This window comes from Dasypus novemcinctus, chromosome 17 (genome assembly GCF_030445035.2).
Source record: "Dasypus novemcinctus isolate mDasNov1 chromosome 17, mDasNov1.1.hap2, whole genome shotgun sequence".
Lineage (NCBI taxonomy): Eukaryota > Metazoa > Chordata > Mammalia > Cingulata > Dasypodidae > Dasypus > Dasypus novemcinctus.
The window spans coordinates 67,090,165-67,111,595 of record NC_080689.1 but is presented as its reverse complement, the minus strand read 5'-3'; positions in this window follow the sequence as shown (position 1 = coordinate 67,111,595).

Here is a 21,431-nt window from a genome sequence, read left to right as displayed (position 1 = left end):
AGAGTCTTCCCCGTTACCTGAGAAATGAGGTCGGGGCAGGTGTGGAGTGAGGTGTGAGCTGGTCTCTCAGCTGAGAGAACCGGGAGGAAGACTAGGGAAGGCTTTGCAGTGTCCCTGTGGGGAAGGGGCGTGGTAGCCATGAGGGGTAACTCGCCATCCTCTGAGGAAGGCCTTACTAGTAAATTCTAGGCCCCAAGGGAAATGTTCTGGAGACTTTCGAGGCCCTCGGGAAGCCCTCACCATGGACTCTGGGTTACAGAGGCCTGCGGTCCTGGGCTGGTGAGCACAGACGGGGAGGAAGAGGTGTCTCCCCTCCCAGCAGGGACACTGGGCCTCTCCGTCTTGACTGGCCAAGGCAGCAGAGAGCGGCTACCCTGGTGGTCAGTCTCTGTCCCTGGCCGGGGACAGGGATGGGGCAGGGCACGGTGATCCAATCACGGATCTAGAGGGGACACCGTTTCCCTCCAGCATCAGGGCTGGTTCAGGTTCCTCAGTCATTCAGCGCTGCAGCCAGTGTGCGGAATGGACATCCTGCCCTTCCGGGTTCATAGCTTGGTGGGCCAATCAGCTGATAAACTGTAAAGAGCCTAAAATCCAAGGGAACTGGCTGTCATCCAGGGCCCAGTGGGCCCAGTGATCAGGAGGGGAGCTGTGTGGATAAGGGAAGCTGTCAGGAATCCCCAGGAGGCTGGAGTCTGTTCTGATTTTGATGGTCAGAGAGAAGGAGGTGGGCGAGGCACTCAACCATCCTTTCTTTAATGATTCCTTCTTTTTTTTTCCTGATTTCAAAAAATTTTAAAATTGTCAATGCAAATATATATGCTTTAGAAAGCAAATTTCTCCTATAATCCCTGCAGTCTATAGATAGAGTTATGTGGGAGTGGATGTGTCTCAAGCAATTAGGCACCTCCCTCCCACATTGGAGGTCCTGGGTTCAGCTCTCGGTGCCTCCTAAAGAAACAAGGAACATGAACAGACACAGCAAGTGCAAACAACGAGGGAGTGGGGAGAAATAAATAGAGTTATGTACCCTGGAAAAAAACATGTTCTTAATATTAATGTGAATTTCCTGTGGCTTTGAACCCATTGCAAATAGTACCTCTGGAATACGTTTAAGCTGTGGCCCAATTGAATGATGGTGCGTCTTAATCTGGATTATTGGAGGCTTTATAAAGAGGACCCAGAAGTCACAGAAGTGAAAAAAGAAGAGGGTGTCACTATGTGACAAAAGGCAGAGGTATAAACCAAGGAACCTCAAGGATTGCCAGCAGCCAGCAGCCATCTTGGAGCAAAAGCAATCCTTGCTGAAATCTTGGTTCGGGACTTCTTCTAGCCTTGAAACTGTGAGCCAGTAAATTCCTGTTGTTTAAGCCAACCTCTTGTGTGGTATTTGTCATCGCAGCTTTGGCAAACTAAGACCATCCACACAGACCTGAGTCAAGATGGTTTCTGTTAACAGTTTCTTTTTTTAGTTCCTGTCTCTTTATTTTTTTTGGTCTTCATTTATTTGTTTAATATTACATTCAAAAAATATGAGGTCCCCATATACCCCCCACCCCCCTCACCCCACTCCTCCCCCCATAACAACAATCTTCTCTATCATCATGAGACATTCACTGCATTTGGTGAATACATCTCTGAGCACCACTGCACCTCATGGTCAATGGTCCACATCATAGCCCACACTCTCCAACAGTCCACCTAGTGGGCCATGGGAGGACATATGATGTCTGGTAACTGTCCCTGCAGCACCACCCAGGACCACTCCAAGTCCTGAAAACGCCCCCACATATCTCTTCCTCCCATTCCCTACCCCGAGCAGTCACCATGGCTGCTCTCTCCACACCAATGCCACATTTTCTTCGATTACTAATCACAATAGTTCATGAATAGAATATCAGAAAGTCCGCTCTAAAACATACTCTATTCCTCCATCCTGTCGATCTTGGAATGGTTGTGTCCACTCCACATCTATGTCAAGAGGGGCTTTAGATTCCACATGGATGCTGGATGCAATCCTCCTGCTTTCAGTTGTAGGCACTCTTGGCTCCCTGGTGTGGTGGTTGACCTTCTTCAACTCCATGTTAGCTGAGTGGGGTAAGTCCAATAAACCAGAGTGTAGGAACTGAAGTCTGTTGAGGCTCAGGGCCTGGCTATCACATGGTCAGTCCAGAAATTCAGATCCCCTGGGTATATGTTTTTTTTTTTTTTTTTTAAAGATTTATTTATTTATTTAATTTCCCCCCCTCCCCTGGTTGTCTGTTCTTGGTGTCTATTTGCTGGGGCTTGTTTCTTTGTCCGCTTCTGTTGTCGTCAGCGGCACGGGAAGTGTGGGCGGCGCCATTCCTGGGCAGGCTGCTCTTTCTTTTCACGCTGGGCGGTTTTCCTCACGGGCGCACTCCTTGCGCGTGGGGCTCCCCCACGCAGGGGACACCCTTGCGTAGCACGGCACTCCTTGCGCGCATCAGCGCTGCACATGGCCAGCTCCACACGGGTCAAGGAGGCCCGGGGTTTGAACCACAGACCTCCCATATGGTAGACAGACGCCCTAACCACTGGGCCAAAGTCTGTTTCCCTCCTGGGTATATGTTAAACCCCAGCACCAACTACAGTTCCGGTAAAAGTAACAGGAGCGGCTTGTGAACAAAGATCACATCTGAGTCCAACTCCATCACACAGAAACACAAACTCCAAAGTAGGGCCAACTGACATGGCACTGAACTCCATCTGCCATGACCATAGAACCTGTGGGTCTCTGTAGCCCTCAGAAGAACCAATACCTGAGGTTGTATCTACTTTATCTGTCTCTGGGACTCTGCTGAGGTGTGCGTAAAGGCGACCCCTCTGATAACCTCCCGGCACTTTTTGGAGATTCAGAGCCATATAATTTCATTTGTCCTTTCCATTTCCCCCTTTGATTCAGGTCACAAAGCATTTTTAACTCCTGGTATTATATGTAGATTGAGATCGATATATTCTGCTGGTCCGAGTTGACCCTTTTATTCTCAAAGAACCAGCTCTTGGTTTTATTTATCTTTCCAAGTGCTTTCTTATTTTCTATTTCACTTAATTCTGCTCTTATCTTTGTTCTTTCTTTCTTTCTTCTTCCTATGGGGTTACTTTGTTGTTTTTTTTTACTAATTCCTCCAAATGTGCTCTTAGTTCTTCAATTTTTGCTCTTTCTTCTTTTTTGATGTATGAATTTATGGCTTTAAATTTCCCTCTCAGTACTGCTTTTGCTGCATCCCATAAGTTTTGGTATGTTGTGTTATCATTATCATTAGTTTCAAGGTAGTTATTAATTTCTTTTGAGATTTCCTCTTTGACCCACTGTTTTTCTAAGAGTGTGCTGTTTAATTTCCATATCTTGGTGTGAAATCTGGGCCTCTAGCCCTTGCAGATTTCCAGTTTCTCTCCACTGTGGTCAGAGATATTATTTTGTATGATTTCAATCTTTCTGAATTTATTGAGCCTTTCTTTGTGGCCTAGCATATGGTCTATCTTGGAGAATGATCCATGTGCCCTTGAGAAAAATGTATATCCTGCTGTATTTGGGTGCAATGATCTGTATTTGTCTATTAGATCCAGTTCCTCTAATACACTGTTCAAAGTTTTTGTTTCTTTATTGATTCTCTTTTTAGATGTTCTGTCCAAAGTTGATAGTGGTATATTAAAGTCTCCCACTATAATTGTAGAGGCATCTATTCTTTCACTTAGTGTTTCCAGTGTTTGCCTCACATATTTGGAGGTGCCCTTGTTAGGAGCATAAATATTTATGATTGTTCGTTCTTCTTGAGAGATTATCCCTTTCGCTAATATGTAGTATCCTTCTTTGTCACTCACAATAGTTTTGCATTTAAAGTCTATTTTGTCTGATATTAATATAGCTACTCCTGCCTTTTTTTTTTGGTTATTGTTTGCTTATAAGATTGTTTTCCAGCCATTCACTTTAAACCTCCATGAATCCCTGGATCTAAGATGTGTTTCTTGTAAACAGCATAGAGATGGGTCATATTTCCTTATCCAATCTCCCAGTCTGAATCTTTTGACAGGTGAGTTTAATCCATTGACATTCAGTGTTATTACTTTCAAGGAATTATTTATGTTAGCCATATTTTGTTTGGACTTGTGTTTGTCCTATTTTGTTTGTTTGTTTTCCTTCTCTTTTTGTCTTTTTTGTTGCTCTTACACTCTCCTCCAATTCTGCCTTTCCTGTTTTTTTCTTTCTTCCTGCAGAACTCCCTTTAGTATTTCTTGAAGGGCAGGGTTCTTGTTGGCATACTCTTTTAATTTCTGTTTATCTGTGAATATTTTGAACTCTTCATCATTTTTGAATGCTAGTTTAGCTGGGTAGAGTATTCTTGGTTGGAAATTTTTTTCTTTTAGTACCTTGACTATGTCATACCACTGCCTTCTTGCCTCCATGGTTTCAGATGAGAAATCAGCATTTAATCTTATAGAGCCTCCCTTGTATTTGATGGTTCTCTTTTCTCTTGCTGCTTTTAGAATTTTTTCTTTGTCTTGAGCATTGGATAATTTGACAAGTATATGTCTTGGGGTGGGCCTGTTGGGATTTATGGTGTTTGGAGTATGTTGTGATTCTTGGACATGTACATCCATCTCTCTCAGTAGATTTGGGAAGTTTTCAGCTATTATTTCCTCCAACATCCCTTCTGTCCCCTTTCCCTTCTCTTCTCCTTCTGGGATGCCTATAATACATATGTTTGTGTGTTTTGCATTGTCATTCAGTTCCCTAAGTCCTAGCTGGATTTTTTCTATCTTTTTATTAATCAGTTCTACTATCTGTTTGATTTCAGATGTACTGTCTTCCATGTCTCTCCTCTGCCTCTTCTAATCTGCTGCTATTTGTTGAGAGTGTATTTTTGATTTCTTGAACTGTGGTGTTCATCACCATCACATCTGTTATCCTTTTGCGTATGTCTGCAATTTCCTCTCCAAGTGTTTTCTTCATATTGTTAATCTCTTCCTTTACTTCATTAAGTTGGTCTCTAATATATGTTTTGAGGTCTTTCATTACTTGTCCAATGTTCTGCTCCTCTTTCTGGTTTTTAGTTTGTTCATTGGATTCAGCCATGTTTTCCTGATTATTGGTTTGGTTTGTAGTTTTTTTGTTGCTGTCTGGTCATGATTTTATCTTGATGGGTTTAATCAGTTCCTTAGCTTCTTTGTCTAGTCTTGGGGATTAATTAGTTGTTGTTCATGTGTAAGTATTATGTCTTCTCTTTGTCACTTTGTTCTTCTTACTCTATTTTCTTGTTGCTGACTAAGTTCACTTTGAATGAAATTATTAGGGCCAGGGAAAGCAAAATGAGTAAGAAAAGAAAATGTATAAAGTAGTATTGGTAATAAATGTTAACAGAGCAACAATGTGAGATCTGGGAGAATGGATATTAGACTCATGTAAGTTGTGTAGAGTTATAGCAGTAAGTAAGTACCTATAATGAGACAGTCAACTGAATATGGGGAGGAATATAGTATGAATTAAAAAGCCAGTGTTTTCATGAGAGAGGGAAAGAGAAAAGAAAGACAGTAATATCAAGAGTGGATAAAAGACAGAAAACAGAACAGAGGTATTAGAAATTAAAAGTCAGACAATTTGGGGGCCAAAGAAAGGGAGGTGGAATGTAAGAGAAACAGTAGATGATGGAGGATAGAAAGATGTGGGGAAAAGGGGATAGTGTAGGTGGCCAAAATCAATACACACAGAAAAGAGGAAATGGAGGATGAGGAAACACAGTAAGTGTGAAGTGCTCCCTGTAGCACCTATTATATAAAGAAAATAAAATAAGAAGAAAAAGAGAGAAAAGAGGGAAAAAAAGAGAAGAGAAAAAGGGAGTGGGCAAAGAAAAGGGGGGAAACAAGCAAGAAAAAGTAAAAGAGAAAAAAAATGAAATAAATGAAAAAGGACCCTACTCAGCTGCTTCTTTGCAGGAGAGATTATCAAGTTCTCTGCTAACAGTTTGATGTCTATTCTTTCAGACTTTTCCTTCTATTTTTTTTAAACATTATTATATTACTTCATAAACACTGGATTTAGTTATTACATTTTTTTTTACAGCTGTTCTAAAACTTATGTTCCCTTCATGATAGTTTTGGATATCTTTCCAAATCAGTTCATATAATTTTTAAACTCTTGTTTAGTTTTCCATAATAGGGCTATATCAGAAATTATTTAACCAATAATCCATTGGTAGGCTCTTGTGTCATTTCCAAGTTTTTACTCATACCAACATCATTGCAATTAATAAAACTTTATACTTGTGTGCACATGTGTGAGTGTTTCTGTATGGTAAATTTCTTAAAGCAGAATCACTTGATTAAACAAGAGTATTTGAAATATTGAAAACAACTGCCATTTTGTCCTCTGACAAGGTGGATGAGACCATCTTCTTCACACTCTTCAAAAGACTGAGCAATATCGGTTTTTTGTATCCATACATTAAGATGCTTATGTTCATATAAGATGACTCACTACCTTAGAGTTATTTGGCTTTTTTGATTGTAAAAATAATCTGCTCAATGGTAAACAAAACAAAAAAAAACCAAAACTGCACATAGGACAACATGGAAGTAGGTGTTTAAATCTTGAGCTGTTTCCTTTGCTGGGCCAGGAATTGCCCCACTGGGCCTCTCTGCTCACCTGTCTCCCATTGTTCCCCAAAGGACAATGTAAACTATTGGCAATTATCCATCTCTTCAATTTCTCCTAATCAGAAAGAAATTTAGCATCCACCTGTTTCAAATTTTTAATTTAAAGTTATTTGGAAACTAGTGAGAATGAGTGTGCCCTGGGGTTTATTACCCATTCATATGTCCTTCTCTGAGAATGGCTGGCTTATGTCTTTGTCTATTTTTTTCTATTGGAGATTTCATCTTTATCTTTTTGAGTTATAAGAGTTGTTTGTATGTTATATTCGTGCCTACCACAAGTGTTAGAAAAAATTTTCCCCAAGCTTAATATTTGCCTTTTGATCCAAATGTCTTTTCCCTTTTCCATGCCTGTTTCAGAACATCTTAAGGAAGACTGAGCACCTATTTTTAACATCAAAACATTTCAGAAACTCCTTCTTGACAGTCACTTATCTTTTAATTTATTTGAGGAAAGAAAATAGCAAATGCCAGATATTCAGAGATTCATTAAAATAAATTTGTCATTTTATTTTAGTCAAAATGGAAATTTTAAATTTCTGATTTAAAATGAAAACTCATTCAAAAAACTTCAAGAAAATAAGTATGATGCAGAAAATAAAAATCTCTACCATCCAGATAACCACCATGAACTAAAATCTTTCCAGACATTTTTAAATATCTATGCACATAGAGCATTTTACTTTTTATTATCTTCCAATTGCCACTGGAAAATCAGCTCCATGAAAGAAGAAATTTCTCTTCTTTTCTGCTCACTGTCATATCCTCTGTGATGGGTTTGAAACTACATGGACCCCAGAAAAAGTATGTTTTTAAAGTTAACCCATTCCTGTGGGTATAAAACTATTGTAAGTAGGGTCTATTGAATAGGTCACCTCAGTAAAGGTGTGGCCCAGGGTGGGTCTTAAGCCTTTTACTGGAGTCCTTTATAAATGGGATGAGAGAGAGGCAGAGACACAGAGGCAGGGAGCCATGGAAACCAAAGAAGCTGCAAGCAACAGAACATGGAAGAGAAGGGAGAGACCAGCAGATGCCGCCATGTGCCTTGCCACGTGAGAGAGGAGTCCAGGATCACTGGCAGCCGGTCTTGATGATACCTTGATTTGGACATTTTTCTCAGCCTTGAAACTGTAAGCTGATAAGAGAATAAATCCCCATAGTAAACGTCTACCCATTTCTGGCCTATTGCTTTTAGCAGCTGTATTAGTCAGGGTTCTCTAGGGAAACAGAGTCAGCAAGAGATGTCTGTCAATAATATGCGATTCTATGAGTCTCTCACACAGCTGTGGGGATGCACAAGTCCAGGTTCCATGGGCAGCTGCAACCAGGGGCTGCAATGAAAGTCCAGTGAAGGTTCTTGATGAGTTCTGGGAGATGCTGGCTGTCCAAAGACGAGCTGGGAAATTCTTTGTCAATGCTGGAATCACTTCCTCTTTTAAGGCATTCAACTGATTGGGTTAAGTGTTACTCATTGCTGATGGCAATCTCCCTGATTGATGTAATTATGACAAGCTCTCTATGATTTACCACTATCATAAAGTCAATGGTGACTAAAGTCCATAAGTGCCCTTGTATTACAGTTAGCCCAGTGCTTGCTTAACCAAACAACTGGGCACAATTACCTGGCCAAGCTGACAGAATAGCCTAACCATCACAGCAGCTCAGGAGACTAAAACGTCCTTATTGCTTAGAAGAGGACCTGGCCCAGATAGGCACTCAGCAAATCTCTGTTAAATGAATAAGTGGACAAATCCCACTATTTTCAATTAACAAATGTCTTGGAATTTCTTGCTTCCATGTACATAAATATAGATTTTCATCATCATCTATTTTGTTGGCTGTATAGTGTTTCACTTTATTGAGCCAATTCTTTATTGATTGGAAATTTAAGTGGTTTCTAATTTTTCATTATTATAAACAATACTGTGATGACTATCCCTAAACTAATGTTTGTGTAGCTGTGGGACTATCTCCTTAAATCATTCCAAGACTAGAAATTTCTTTGTTAGGTAGAATGCACATTCTAATTATGAACCATTTGTACTGTTAGGCCCTCAGAAAGTCAGAACCCAAGTTTCTAGAGACAAAGAAAACTCATTTGGATGAACCTGACCTTCTATGCCATTTTCCTTTTGAGACATCATTGCTGAAGCATCAAAGCGCCAGAGGCCAAGAAGATGAGCAAGAAGCAGTAACTAAGAGACTGAGGAAGCTAATCAGGGTTTTTGACAGCCTCGTGAGACTGGGGAGAAAAATATGGGAGCTCATAGTTAAACACTTCAAACGTTCCATTGAGACCCTTGAAAACTATGTTCTCAGCATAAGAGCAAGCCAGGAACAGACCCAGACCTTGCAAAGACTGAACCCAACTTTGAAAAAGTTCAGTTCCAGATGGCAACAAGATGATCTCTAACTGCCTGCCAAAATCTGGAGGAAATCCTCTCTATAGGGAGATAATCCCATCCAGACCTTCTACAAACTTTTATCCATAATATCTGGCATTCGGTTTAAAAACCACAGTGAACATCAGGAAATAGGATAAAGTGACACAAACAATAGAAACAGACCAGACCATAGGGGACCCATATTTTGGAATTCCCAGGCACAGACTTTCAAATCACTTCATTTCAAATAACCATGATTCATATGGTCAAGAAAATAGATGCTGAAACATTGACTTTGAGCACAGAATAGAAATCTACTAAAGAATCAAATGGAAATTTTAGAATTGAAAGGTCAGTAACTGAAATCAAGAATGCAAAATATGGTTTTAATAGCATGTTTGAGATGCTGAAATTACCAATTAGTGAACTGGAATGTAGGTCTTTAGAAAATATTTCATAACGAGGTCTAGAGTGGAAAAAAAAAGATATAAAATACACAAAAAAGAGAAAAAGAGATGTTTGGGGTATTGTGAAAAGGCCTAATATATGTGTAACTGCAATCCCAGAAAGGAAAGAGACAGAGAATTGGGCAGAAAGATTATTTGAAAACTAATAGCTAAGATATTTCCAAAACTGATGAAAGACTTTGAGATTTAGATTCAGGAAGTACACTTTATACTGAGTAGGATTAAAAAAAGTCTTTCCTAGATAATAGTAGAACCAGGGTGTGTGTGGGAACTAAGATAAAGGGGAAAACTTAAAAGCAACCAGGGGGAAATACATTATCTTCAAAAGAGCAATAGTAAGACCTAGAGCTGACTTCTCATAATGGAAGGTCATCTTTAAAATGTTGAGTGAAAATATCTTTAATTTATAATTCAAGATCCTGTGAAAATACCCGGCAAAATGAAGGCGAAATAAAGACATATCCAGAGAACCAAACACGGAGATAATTCATGGCCAGGAGACTTGCATTAAAGATAATTCTTCAGGCAGAAGTAAAATTATGCCAGCAGGAAGCACAGAAAAGCAGAAAGGAATAAAGAGCAATGAAAAGGGTTAATATGTGGATAAGTCTAGATAAATATTAACTAAACAGAACGAAAGTCATAATGACTTTAGGGATTTTAAATCTATGTAGAATTATATTTCATGAAAGCAGTCACACTAAAGGAGGGGTCCTTAACAAGAGGTCAGTGAGCTTGAATTGAAATTCAAAAAAACTTATTCTTGTGGGGATATGTTGGTGGGGTGTGATATATTTATTAAATGATACACAGTGTGGTGTGGACGTAGTAAGGGGTCTGTGGGAAAAAAAGATTAAGAAAGGTAGGAGAAAGATATGTTCATATATGAGACAATAAATCAGGGATGAATGTTATAATATCTAGGATATCTCTAAAAGAATAAAGAATGTATACCTATTAGGCTAAGAGGGGAGAAAACAAATAGAATAAAAATTTTAAAAGCCCTGACTTATCCCAAAGAAACCAAGAAAGGAGAGAAAAAGAAATATCAAGAGGAAACGGACTTTGGCCCAGTGGTTAGGGCGTCCGTCTACCACATGGGAGGCCCGCGGTTCAAGCCCCAGGCCTCCTTGACCCGTGTGGAGCTGGCCCATGCGCAGTGCTGATGCGCGCAAGGAGTGCCACCCTACACAGGGGTGTCCCCGCGTAGGGGAGCCCCACGCGCAAGGAGTGCACCCATAAGGAGAGCCGCCCAGCGCGAAGGAGGGAGCAGCCTGCCGAGGAATGGCACCGCCCACACTTCCCGTGCCGCTGACGACAACAGAAGCAGACAGAGAAACAAGACGCAGCAAATAGACACAGAGAACAGACAACCGGGGGAGGGGAGGGGAATTAAATAAATAAAAATAAATCTTAAAAAAAAAAAAAAAAAAGAAATATCAAGAAAGGAGAGAAAAAAAAAATATATATATATATATAAACAGGTGGAGGTCCTCTGCTCCAATTCGGTTGTCAGAGTGAAACACTTCAGGGCTCCATTCCCCCTGAAAGAAGCTTTGAAGAACTAGCAAGAATTGGCAGTAATATTTTTAGAAAAGCTCCAGGAAACAGTTAAAGACTTGCAGTAACAGGGTGAACACCGAATGGGCGGCTTAAAAGTGGTAGGATCACATGACGCCCTGGCTAGCCCTTCCCCCATCCCTTCACAGGCTTGTCATGGAGCCACCTTGATCTCCCAGTATGGATCCCTGATCTAGTTCCAGAGGGAACCCTCATGCCCATACTGGGAGAATGTAATCTGTCTGGTGGTAGACTAGGGGACTTGTCCCCAAACTTGCCCTGCACATAGAGGGTGGCTCACCAAGCTTTCCTTCAGAGCACTCCTTCAGACACTTGAGGGAGAGTAGAGCCAGGGGCAAGGGATTGCTGACTGTAGGACACACAGTGATGTGCTAGGGAATGTGAGGAAACTGTCCAAGGGAAGAGGGGACATTTGTATCCACCTAACTGGAGAATTTCTAGGACCACACAAGCATGCCCAAGACAAGAGGCATGTGCAGAAAGGATCTGGGAAGTTTCTACTTTTTGGCATTTAGCTATTCTCCAAACTCATTGTATGGACAAGCCATGAAGAAAGCACTCTCTCAGGTCTGTCTGCAAAGACTGGGAAAGGTGTTTTCTTTTTCCTTCTTTTTTGGCTAGTTCCTGGCATTGCAGGAAAGCTCTGTCTTTACACTAGCTGGACACAAAGTGCCTCAGAGTCCAAATTCTAGCAATAGCACATTAAAATATCAAAATAGCCAACTTTCAACAAAAGATTACAAGACATACAAAGGAACAGGAGGGGAAGTGGATTTGGTCCAGCGGATAGGGCATTCGCCTACCACATGGGAGGTCAAACTCAGGGCCTCCTGACCCATGTGATGAGGTGGCCCATGCGCAGTGTTGATGCATGCAAGGAGTGCCGTGCCACAGAGGGGTGTCCCCCACATAGGGGAGCCCCACGCACAAGGAGTGTGCCCTGTAAGGAGTGCCACCCAGAGTGAAAAAAGTGCAACCTGCCCAGGAATGGCACCACACACACAGACGAGACACAAATTCTGGGTGCCATTGTCACAAGAGAACACAGAAGAACACATAGCAAGTGGACACAGAGAGCAGACAACTGGGGGGGAGGGCAGGAAAGGGGAGAGAATTTTTAAAAAATAAATAAATTTTTAAAAAACAAACAAACAAAGAAAACAAAGGAACAGGGGGTGAAGGCCCAGTCAAAAGAAAAGTTTAAAGCATTAGAAACCATCAAAGAAGATCAGACCTAGGACTTTCCAGACAAGGACTTTAAAACTGATGGCCCTAAATATGCTCAAAAGCTAAAGGAAAACATGGACAAAGAACAAAAGGAAATCAGGAAAATAATAGATGAACACAAAGAGAATATCAGTAGAGAGATGGAAATCATGAAAGGAACCAAACAGAGCTGAAGACCACAGTAACAGAAATGAAAAATTCCCTAGAGGGGTTCAACAGCAGACTGGAAATGCCAGAAGAAAGAATCAATGAACATGAAGATAAGACAGTGGAGATCATCCATCCAAGAAGCAAAAAGAAGAAAGAATGAGGAAAAGTGAGCAGAGCCTAGGAAACCTGTGGAGCATGATCAAGCCCACTATAAGAGTTCCAGAAGAAGAAAAAAAGGGAGGAAGGATAAGAGAATATTCAAAGAAATAATGACCAAAACTTCCCAAATTTAACAAAAGACATGAATATGCACATTCAAGATGCTCAACAAATTCTGAAAAGGATAAACCCAAATAGATCCACACCACAGCATGTTATAATCAAACTCCTGAATGTCAAAGATAAAGAGAGAATTCTAAAAGCTGCAAGAGAGAAGCAACGTGTCTTGTACAAGGAGCCTTAATAAGATTCAGTGCTCATTTCTTATCAGAAACCATAGAGTGGGAATACATGTTTAAAGTGCTGAAAGAAAATAATTGCTAACCAAGAATTCTATATCTGGTGAAACTGTCTCTCAAAAATGAGAGAGAAATTGATACATTTCCAGGTAAATAAAAGCTGAAGGACTTTGTTACCAAATCAGCCCTACCAGAAATGCTAAAAGGAGTCCTGTAGGTTGAAATTACATTAGACAATTGACTAAAGCCACATGAAGAAATAAAGCTCTCTGGTAAAGATGATGACGTGGGTGAGTGCAAATATCAGTATTGTTGTATTTTTTATTTGTGACTACTTTTTACCTCCCACAGGATCTAAAGGGCAAATAAATAAAATGTAATGATAAATGAATGGTTTTGGAATCAAAATGGAAAAATATATTATTTGTGACTACATAAAGGTAAGGGGACAGTGGGTTATAGGAATATACTTTCTCTGTGCTGCTAAAGTTGTTAAGTTGGTAGCAAAGCAAATGAGATTGTTATAGGTTTAGGATGTTAAATTTAAGCCCCATGCTAACCACAAAGAAAATATCAGAGAATATGCAAACTCCCAGAGACAGAAAGTAGAGTACAGGTTACTAGGGGTGGGGAGAAGGGACAATAGAGAGTTAATGCTAAGTGAGTGTTGGGTTTCTGTTTGAGGTGAAGGGAAAATTCTACTAATGGATGGTGGTGAGGGTGCTGCAATATTGTGAAAGTGAATTATTCCATTGAATGGTATGCTTGAAGAGGATTGGGATAGGATGATTTATGTTATATATGTTCCTACAAATTTTTAAAAAAGAGAGAAACTAAAGAGATAGTAACAGTTAGGTGTAATACATGATACTAAATGAAAACTAAGAAAAGAGGCAAAAACCCTGAAAAGGATATTATAGGGACATAAGAAAAATTTCTGGCACCTAATATTGCTTAAAATATATGTATCAAAAATTGACTAAACAAAAAGGAGAAACAGATAAATTTGCAATCATACTGGGAGATTTTTAAAATAAACTTTTTATCTTGGAATAATTTATAGAAAAAATTGCAAAGATAGTACAGAATTCTCGTGTACTCCTCACCCAGTTTCTGCCAGTGTCAACATCTTACCTAACCAGGGCACATTTGCCAAAACTAAGAAATTAACATTAGTGCATTACTATTGACTGAACTACAAACTTTATTCGGATTTCATCAGTTTTTCCACTAATGCTCCAAACTTTTCCAGGGTCCATTCAAGGATCCCACATTGCATTTTGTATGACATCACTTTAAAAAAAAATTTTTTTTTATCGTGGTAACATATATACAGTTAACATTCCCCATTTCCATATATACAGTTCAGTGGTATTAATTACATTCTGGCATCACTTTTTTTTTTGTTTTGGGGTTGTTGTTTTTTTGTCTTAAAATAACACTTCTATTATCTTACAGTTCTGGAGGTCAGAAGTTTAACCTGGGAAGCAGACTCGGCCCAGTGGTTAGGGCGTCTGTCTACCACATGGGAGGTCCACGGTTCAAACCCTGGGCCTCCTTGACCTGTGTGCAGCTGGGCCATGTGCAGTGCTGATGCGCGCAAGGAGTGCCGTGCCACGCAAGGGTGTCCACCACATAGGGGAGCCCCACACGCAAGGAGTGTTCCCTGTAAGGAGACCCACCCAGCGCGAAAAAAAAAAAAAGCACAGCCTGCCCAGGAGTGGCGCTGCACACACGGAGAGCTGACGCAGCAAGATGACGCAACAAAACAAGACACAGATTCCAGGTGCCGCCGACAAGAATACAAGTGGACACAGAAGAACACACCGTGAATGGACACAGAGGGCAGACAACGGGGGGGGGGGGGGGGGGGGATAAATAAAAAATAAACCTTAAAAAAATAAGGAAGTCTAAACTGCCTCATTTTTTTTTAGAGAAGTTGTGGGTTTACAGAAAAATTGTGCATAATATACAGGCTTCCCATAATAGGTAACACTGTTATTAGCACCTTGCATTTGTGCTTTATATTTGTTACAATTGATGAAAGCACATTTTTGTAATTGTACTATTAACCATAGTCCACGGTTTTAACTTAGGGTTCAGCATGTTGGGCAGTTTCACAGATTTTTTTAATTAATTTTTTTGTCCTAGTAAAGTATATACAACCTGAAACGTCCCCTTTTAACCACATTCACATATATAATTCAGTGCTGTTAATTACATTTGCAATATTGTGCTATCATCACCACTATCCATACCAAAACTTTTCCATCGTCCCAAATAAAAACCTCTGTACATTTTAAGCCTAAACTCCCCTTTCCCACCCCGACCCTGGCCCCTGGTAGCCTATATTCTAAATAATGACTCTGTAAGTTTGGTTTTTCTAATTATTCCATATTGGGAAAGTTAAATATACTTTTCCCAGCAACTGTTGGAACAAGGAGACAAAAAAATACAGTAAGGATATAGAAGATTTGAACAACAATATTAAATCTCATCTGTGTAACAGGACATTGAGCGAGCATTTTACTGTTTGTCCTTCTCCCTCCCTCCCTCCTTCTTCTTTCTCTTTCCTTCTCTTTCTCTCCTCCCCTCCCTTCCTTCCTTCCTCCCCTCCCCTTTTTTTTTTAAAGATTTATTTTATTTATTTATTTCTCCCTACCCCCTCATTGTTTGCACTTGCTGTATCTGTACATCTCCCTTATTTCTTTAGGAGGCACCAGGAACTGAACCTGGGACCTCCCATGTGAGAAGGAGGTGCCTCATTGCTTGAGCCACCTCCATTCCCTGCTTTGTTGTGTCTCTCGTTATGTTCTTCTTCTTGTGTTTCTTGTGGCGTCATCTTATTGCCTCAGCTTACCATACCTGCCTGCCATGTCAGCATGCTGTCTTGCTCATCTTCTTATGGAGGTGCCAGGAACCTCTGCTCCCTCCTATGTTTTTTCCCTCATTATGCCTTTCTTCTTGTGTCTCTTGTTGCATCATCTTGTTGTGTCAGCTTGCCATTTTCCTGCCCTTTAAACCAGCTCGTTGTCTTCCTTAGGAGGTACTAGGAACTGAACCATGGACCTCCCATGTGGTAGGTGGGTGCTCAATTGCTTGAGCTGTATCTGCTTCCCTCTCCTTTTTTTTTTTCTCATGGGGGATGCACAGGACCCACAGAAAACCTCACGGGTGAATACGCCCAGAAAGCCAGCATGTGGGCAGCTGCAGACAGAAGTCTTTGATGACAGTGCTAAATGGAGAAGTGACAACCAAAAGAGAGAATTTGGAAAGCTGCCAGCCAGCTCAGTAAAAAGACACGTGCCCTTTCCCCACCCACCCCTCCAAGAGGACCCCAACTCTCGAGGAGCTAGAAACAGACTGCGCCTCCCTTCTCCACGCTTTCCAAGTGTCCAGAACCTTGGGCTGCTGGCCTGAGGGTGCCCCAGGACCCCGGCTCCCCTCCCCCCACTCCTTCCCTTAGCTATTACCAGGTGTCCCCCCACCCCACTCCCACACCCAGCCTCTCCCCAAGCCCTTGGTGTGTGGTCCCCCAGGCCCCTATCTTCATCCTGGGGGCTGGAGGGCTTTAAAAGCAGAGTTAGTAGCCGCCCTACTAGATGGTTCTTTTAAAAGTCAAGCTCTTTATCTGACACTTAAAAGCCTACCTATCCAGAGGGTGGCTTTTAAGTGAAAGTGAGACCCTCCCCCTCATTTTGTGATTAGGAGCTGGGGATTCCCTGGGACAGGCTTCAGCCTAGAGGGACTCAGCAGCACCTGGGCTGTTAGGACCCCTGTCCCCTCGCCAAAGGGGCAAACTATGGGGCACACACACCATTATTACTTGGTTATGCTCGATGGCTGCTATTTATCGAGTTGTGTCTTTGAGCTACCTGTGTCAACATTCGCTTATTTAATCCTGGCACTTTCACATTTTAAAGAGTTGTGTCCTTTGTAGCAAGGGAGGTTAATAAGTTATTGAAGTCCTACAGCTGGTAAGTGGAGGTGCCAGGCTCTCCCTCCCAGGTCAGTCTGGCACCAGAGCCCACACCTGTAAGCCCTGGGGTATCTTTACCTGCCTCCCCCAGTGCGGAGGGGGGAAAAGTGATGCACACAATTTGGGATTCTTTGAGAACTATCAAATACATCACTGTGCTCCTCTGAAGGCAAGAGTCTCCCAGAACGATGCAAAACATTTACAATGACAGTTTTATTTGCAAAATGTCACCACGAATGCAGGTCCCACTTTCCCAACAGTAACTGGGTGAAAAGCCAAAATAGGAAGAAGACGTTCAGGACCGTATAAAAGGTAAGGACTATAAAACATGTTCACAGCTGACAACTGCAGCAATGTTCTGACCACCAACCGCTCTTTCACCTTTTGCAACACAATGTGTAACAACAATGTAAGGTGTGTGTGGGGGGGTGATGTATGGGACTCCTGTATGGTATGTATGGTTGTTAACACACAACTTCTCAAATAAAATAAATTACCTAATTTAAGAAATACTTGAGTTCAGTAACCCCTTGGGGTGAAACTTGAAACTGGCCGAGAGGTCTGGCAAGGAGTGCAAGGTCCCGGGAGGGTCATTTGAGTTGTTATCCTGGAAAGCGAGTCTGTGTGGAGAGGTACGTTGAATGACACCTAGGAATGGAGGCCACTTGCTCCAGCACCCCCAAAACAAGCTGGGTTTCCCCCACCTTTATAAATATGAATCTGGTTTGTAACGAGAGCCCAGTCTGGCCCCTCACTGCCCAATTTTAAAACTTGAGCTCAACGAAGTGCCTGTGGAGGCCCTTTAGCCTCTGGGATTGTTGGTGAGCCTCTGAGCCCAGGGCCCCGGAGTACTTGGTGTGTTTGACCCTTGTGTTTCTAGGCCGTGGGCTCAGCTCTGGCTCACCAGCCAAACTGATGATCTCGCCTTGAAGGACATCTGGTGCCGGCCCCAACTCAAACTAGAGGTCATTTCGTTGATTGGCCATTCTACCCAAATTCTATGCCAGCTACTTAACAAATTGTGTGAATCCGGGATTCTCAGATCAGCATTTGACATTTGGAGGGGATGGGCTTTGGGCAGCAATTCCATTACTGGCCAAGGAGGCAAGAATAGTATCAAGTAGTGTTCCATTGTATATATATCCATATTGTAAACCATAATGGAACCATGGTCAGTAGCTATGTTTCAATATCTGCACATCAGTTGCAGCAAATGTAACAACCACATGTAAAAAGATCCTTGCTGGGGAAAGGGGAAAGGGGTTTGATCTTGGGTATATAGGTGTCCCCTATAGTCTATATGGGAATTTACTGCGACCTAAAACATTTTTGAAGACGTAATAAAAAAAAAAAGGATGGAGACACTGAGGAAGAAATGGAAGCGATTGCCTTGCCACTGTATATACAGGGGCAACACCTATTACAGTGATGAAAGGCAAAACATCAAAAAAAATTTTAATACCCCAATTTACTTTTAGTTTTTCTAAATTATTATGTATTCTATTTCTAATCTTTAAACCTATCATTACTATTTCATTTTCCTATTCATTGAATTTGGCAATATATTAGGCTTCATTATTTAAGAAATTTTGGATCATAGAGGGGTTCAACTTTGGCAGGGGAGGAGCACTGATATGGGGTCATTGATGGGGGATGCATGGGTGGGAGGGAGCTCTCCAGGGCATGCATCTAGGGTATATAGATAAGTTAGGATGTTTGTTGGGTATTGACATAGTGGGTATTGTTTCACAAGACAACTGAGGGAGTGCTGAGTTCCCATTCTGGGGAACTCTGTCATACTCCCCAATGGAGAAGCAACAATCCCCCAAGTGCAAGGGCAAAGACCAGTGAAGAAGGAAGGTCCAATGATGGGCTCTTGATACTGATGACTATGCTTGTGAGCCTGTGCACTTGAAATTTCAACTAAGGCCTAGAGCTGCAGGGTGTGTAAGAGTTACCTCCTGAGAACCTCATGTTGCTCAAATGTGACCACTCTCTAAGCCAAACTCAGCATGTAAATGCATTACCTTCCCCCCAGCATGGGATATGACTCTCAGGAATGAGCCTCCCTGGTGCTGAGGGATTACTACCAAGCACCGACTGGTGATGCAACTAGAAAAAGACCTTGAATAAAAGGGAAATGGTAAAGACAAATGAGTTTACATGGCTAGGAGACTTCAAAATGAGTTGGGAGGTCATCAGAGGGGTCACACTTACGCATATCTCAGCAGGATCCCAGAGACAGCCAAAGTAGATACAACCCCAGGTAGTGGTGCTCCTGAGGGCTATGGAGACACCCAGGTCCTACAGTCATGGCAGATGGCTCTGGAGTTCAGTGCCTTGCCAGTGGGCCCTACTTTGGAATTTGTGCTCTTGAATGTGATGGAATTGGATTTAGATGTGACCTCTCTACACATGCCTTTTCTGTCACTTTTACTGGACCTGTGGTTGGCACTGAAGTTGGTGTATGTTCTGGAGACTTCAATCTCTGGACTGTCCATGTGCCAGCTGGGCCCTAAGCCTTAGCAGAGTTGTAACAACTACTCTCCGGTTCATTGGACTTACACAGGTCAGCTAACAGGGAGGTGAGGATGGTCAATCACCACACCAGGGAACTGAGAGAGTCTACAACTGTAAGCAGGAGAATCCCATCCCTCAGCCATGTGGGATCTAAGCCCCCTCTTGATTTAGACGTGGAATAGGCATCACCATCTGTAGCAGTTTGATATGGTTATGAATTCCAAAAATAGATATTGGATTATGTTTGTAATCTGATCTGTACCTGGGCAGATTAAGTTATGATTAGGGCTTTGATTGGGCCACATCATTAGGGAGTTGAGTCCCCACTCCTTGGTGGGTGGGGACTCACAGATAAAAGACATGGCAAAGGACAGAGTTTGAGAGTTTTTGATGTTGGGAATTTTGATGTTGAAGTTTGATGCTGAAGCCTTAAGCTGGAGCCCCGGGAAGTAAGCTCACAGAGGAAAGAGAAGCAAGCCCCAGGAAGAGAGGAACCCCTGAGCCAGAGAGAAGGGAGGAACCCAGAAAGCCTGAACCCTCACAGATGCCGGCAGCCTTCTTGTTCCAACATGTGAAAATAGACTTTGGTGAGGGAAGTAACTTAAGCTTTATGGCCTGGTATCTGTAAGCTCCTACCCCAAATAAATACCCTTTATAACACCCAGCAGATTTCTGGTATTTTGCATCAGCACCCCTTTGGCTGAATAATATACCACCCCAGGATCCTCAGGATGGAGGAATAAAATATGGATCAGAGTGGACTTACTGGTATTCTACTATAGAATTATTGTGACTCTAGCATGGAAGAAACTGTGTCATTGAAGTGGAGACAGTGGCCAGAGGAGTTGTTGAGGGCAGGGAGAGGGGAGAAGTGTGATATGGGGGCATTTTGGGGACTTGGAATTGTCCTGAATGATATTGAAGGGACAGATGCAGGACATTATATATCCTGCCATAACCCACTGAATGAACTGGGGGAGAGTGTAAACTACAATGTAAACTATAATCCATGCAGCACAGCAGTGCTCCAAAATGTATTCATCAAATGCAATGAAAGTGCCACACTGATGAAAGAGGTTGTTGATATGGGAGGAGTGTGTGAGGGGTAAGGTGTGGGGTATATGGGAACCTCTTATATTTTTTAATGTAACATTTTGTGTGATCTATGTATCTTAAAAAAAAAAAGATAATAAAAGATAAAAAATAAATAGAATAGAATAGAATAGGAGTAGTATAACGCCGTTGGCAACTTTTAGTGCCCCTTCCTCAGGCTGGGGCCACGTGCGGAGGGATCAGTTAGGGCTCGAGCTCTGCAAGTTCACGGGGTTGCCCAGTGATTGGTTTGACACTGTTGTGCAGTGGGGACAGCGCTCCTGAAGTCCAGCCTAAACTGAGTTCTGACACCAGTAATTTTCCACTTACTGAAAAAAAAAATCTGGTACTGTCTGAGGATGAGCTGGTTACATGGAAGGGAGTAAGGAAGGGAAGAGGGAGGGAAGGATTCTTCCTGATTGGGCAGTATGGTTTTATTTTCTCGGACAAGGAATGGCCTGTACATATGTATAACAGACCCTACTAGCTAATTATGGCTGGAAAGAAGGGCTACAGATTAGAAGCACCAATGTTAAAGTTATCACCTAGGTAGGTATTCCCAAGTTCGTAACTGAGACATCCACCTAGCCCATAATTTGATTCCCCGAATTTGCTTGTCCTCTGAAGTGGGATTTGGTGTAGGAAGTGAGCCATGGGCTCTCCTACACCTTGGCGAGGAGCTGTGCTAAAACGAAAACGGTTTGCACGTCAAGAGCCTCGGATCTTACTCAGGCAACAATAAGGAATGGCTGTTAAACCGCAGGCCCTTGCCAAGGAATACAATTCCGAGCTCCCCGCCACTAAATATTTATTAAAATGTCACTGGAGAGAAACTAGGAGTTGCTTAAAGGCCATGCAGTCCATCTGTGCTCGCAGATATGCCAAAATACATCCCTGGGTTAAG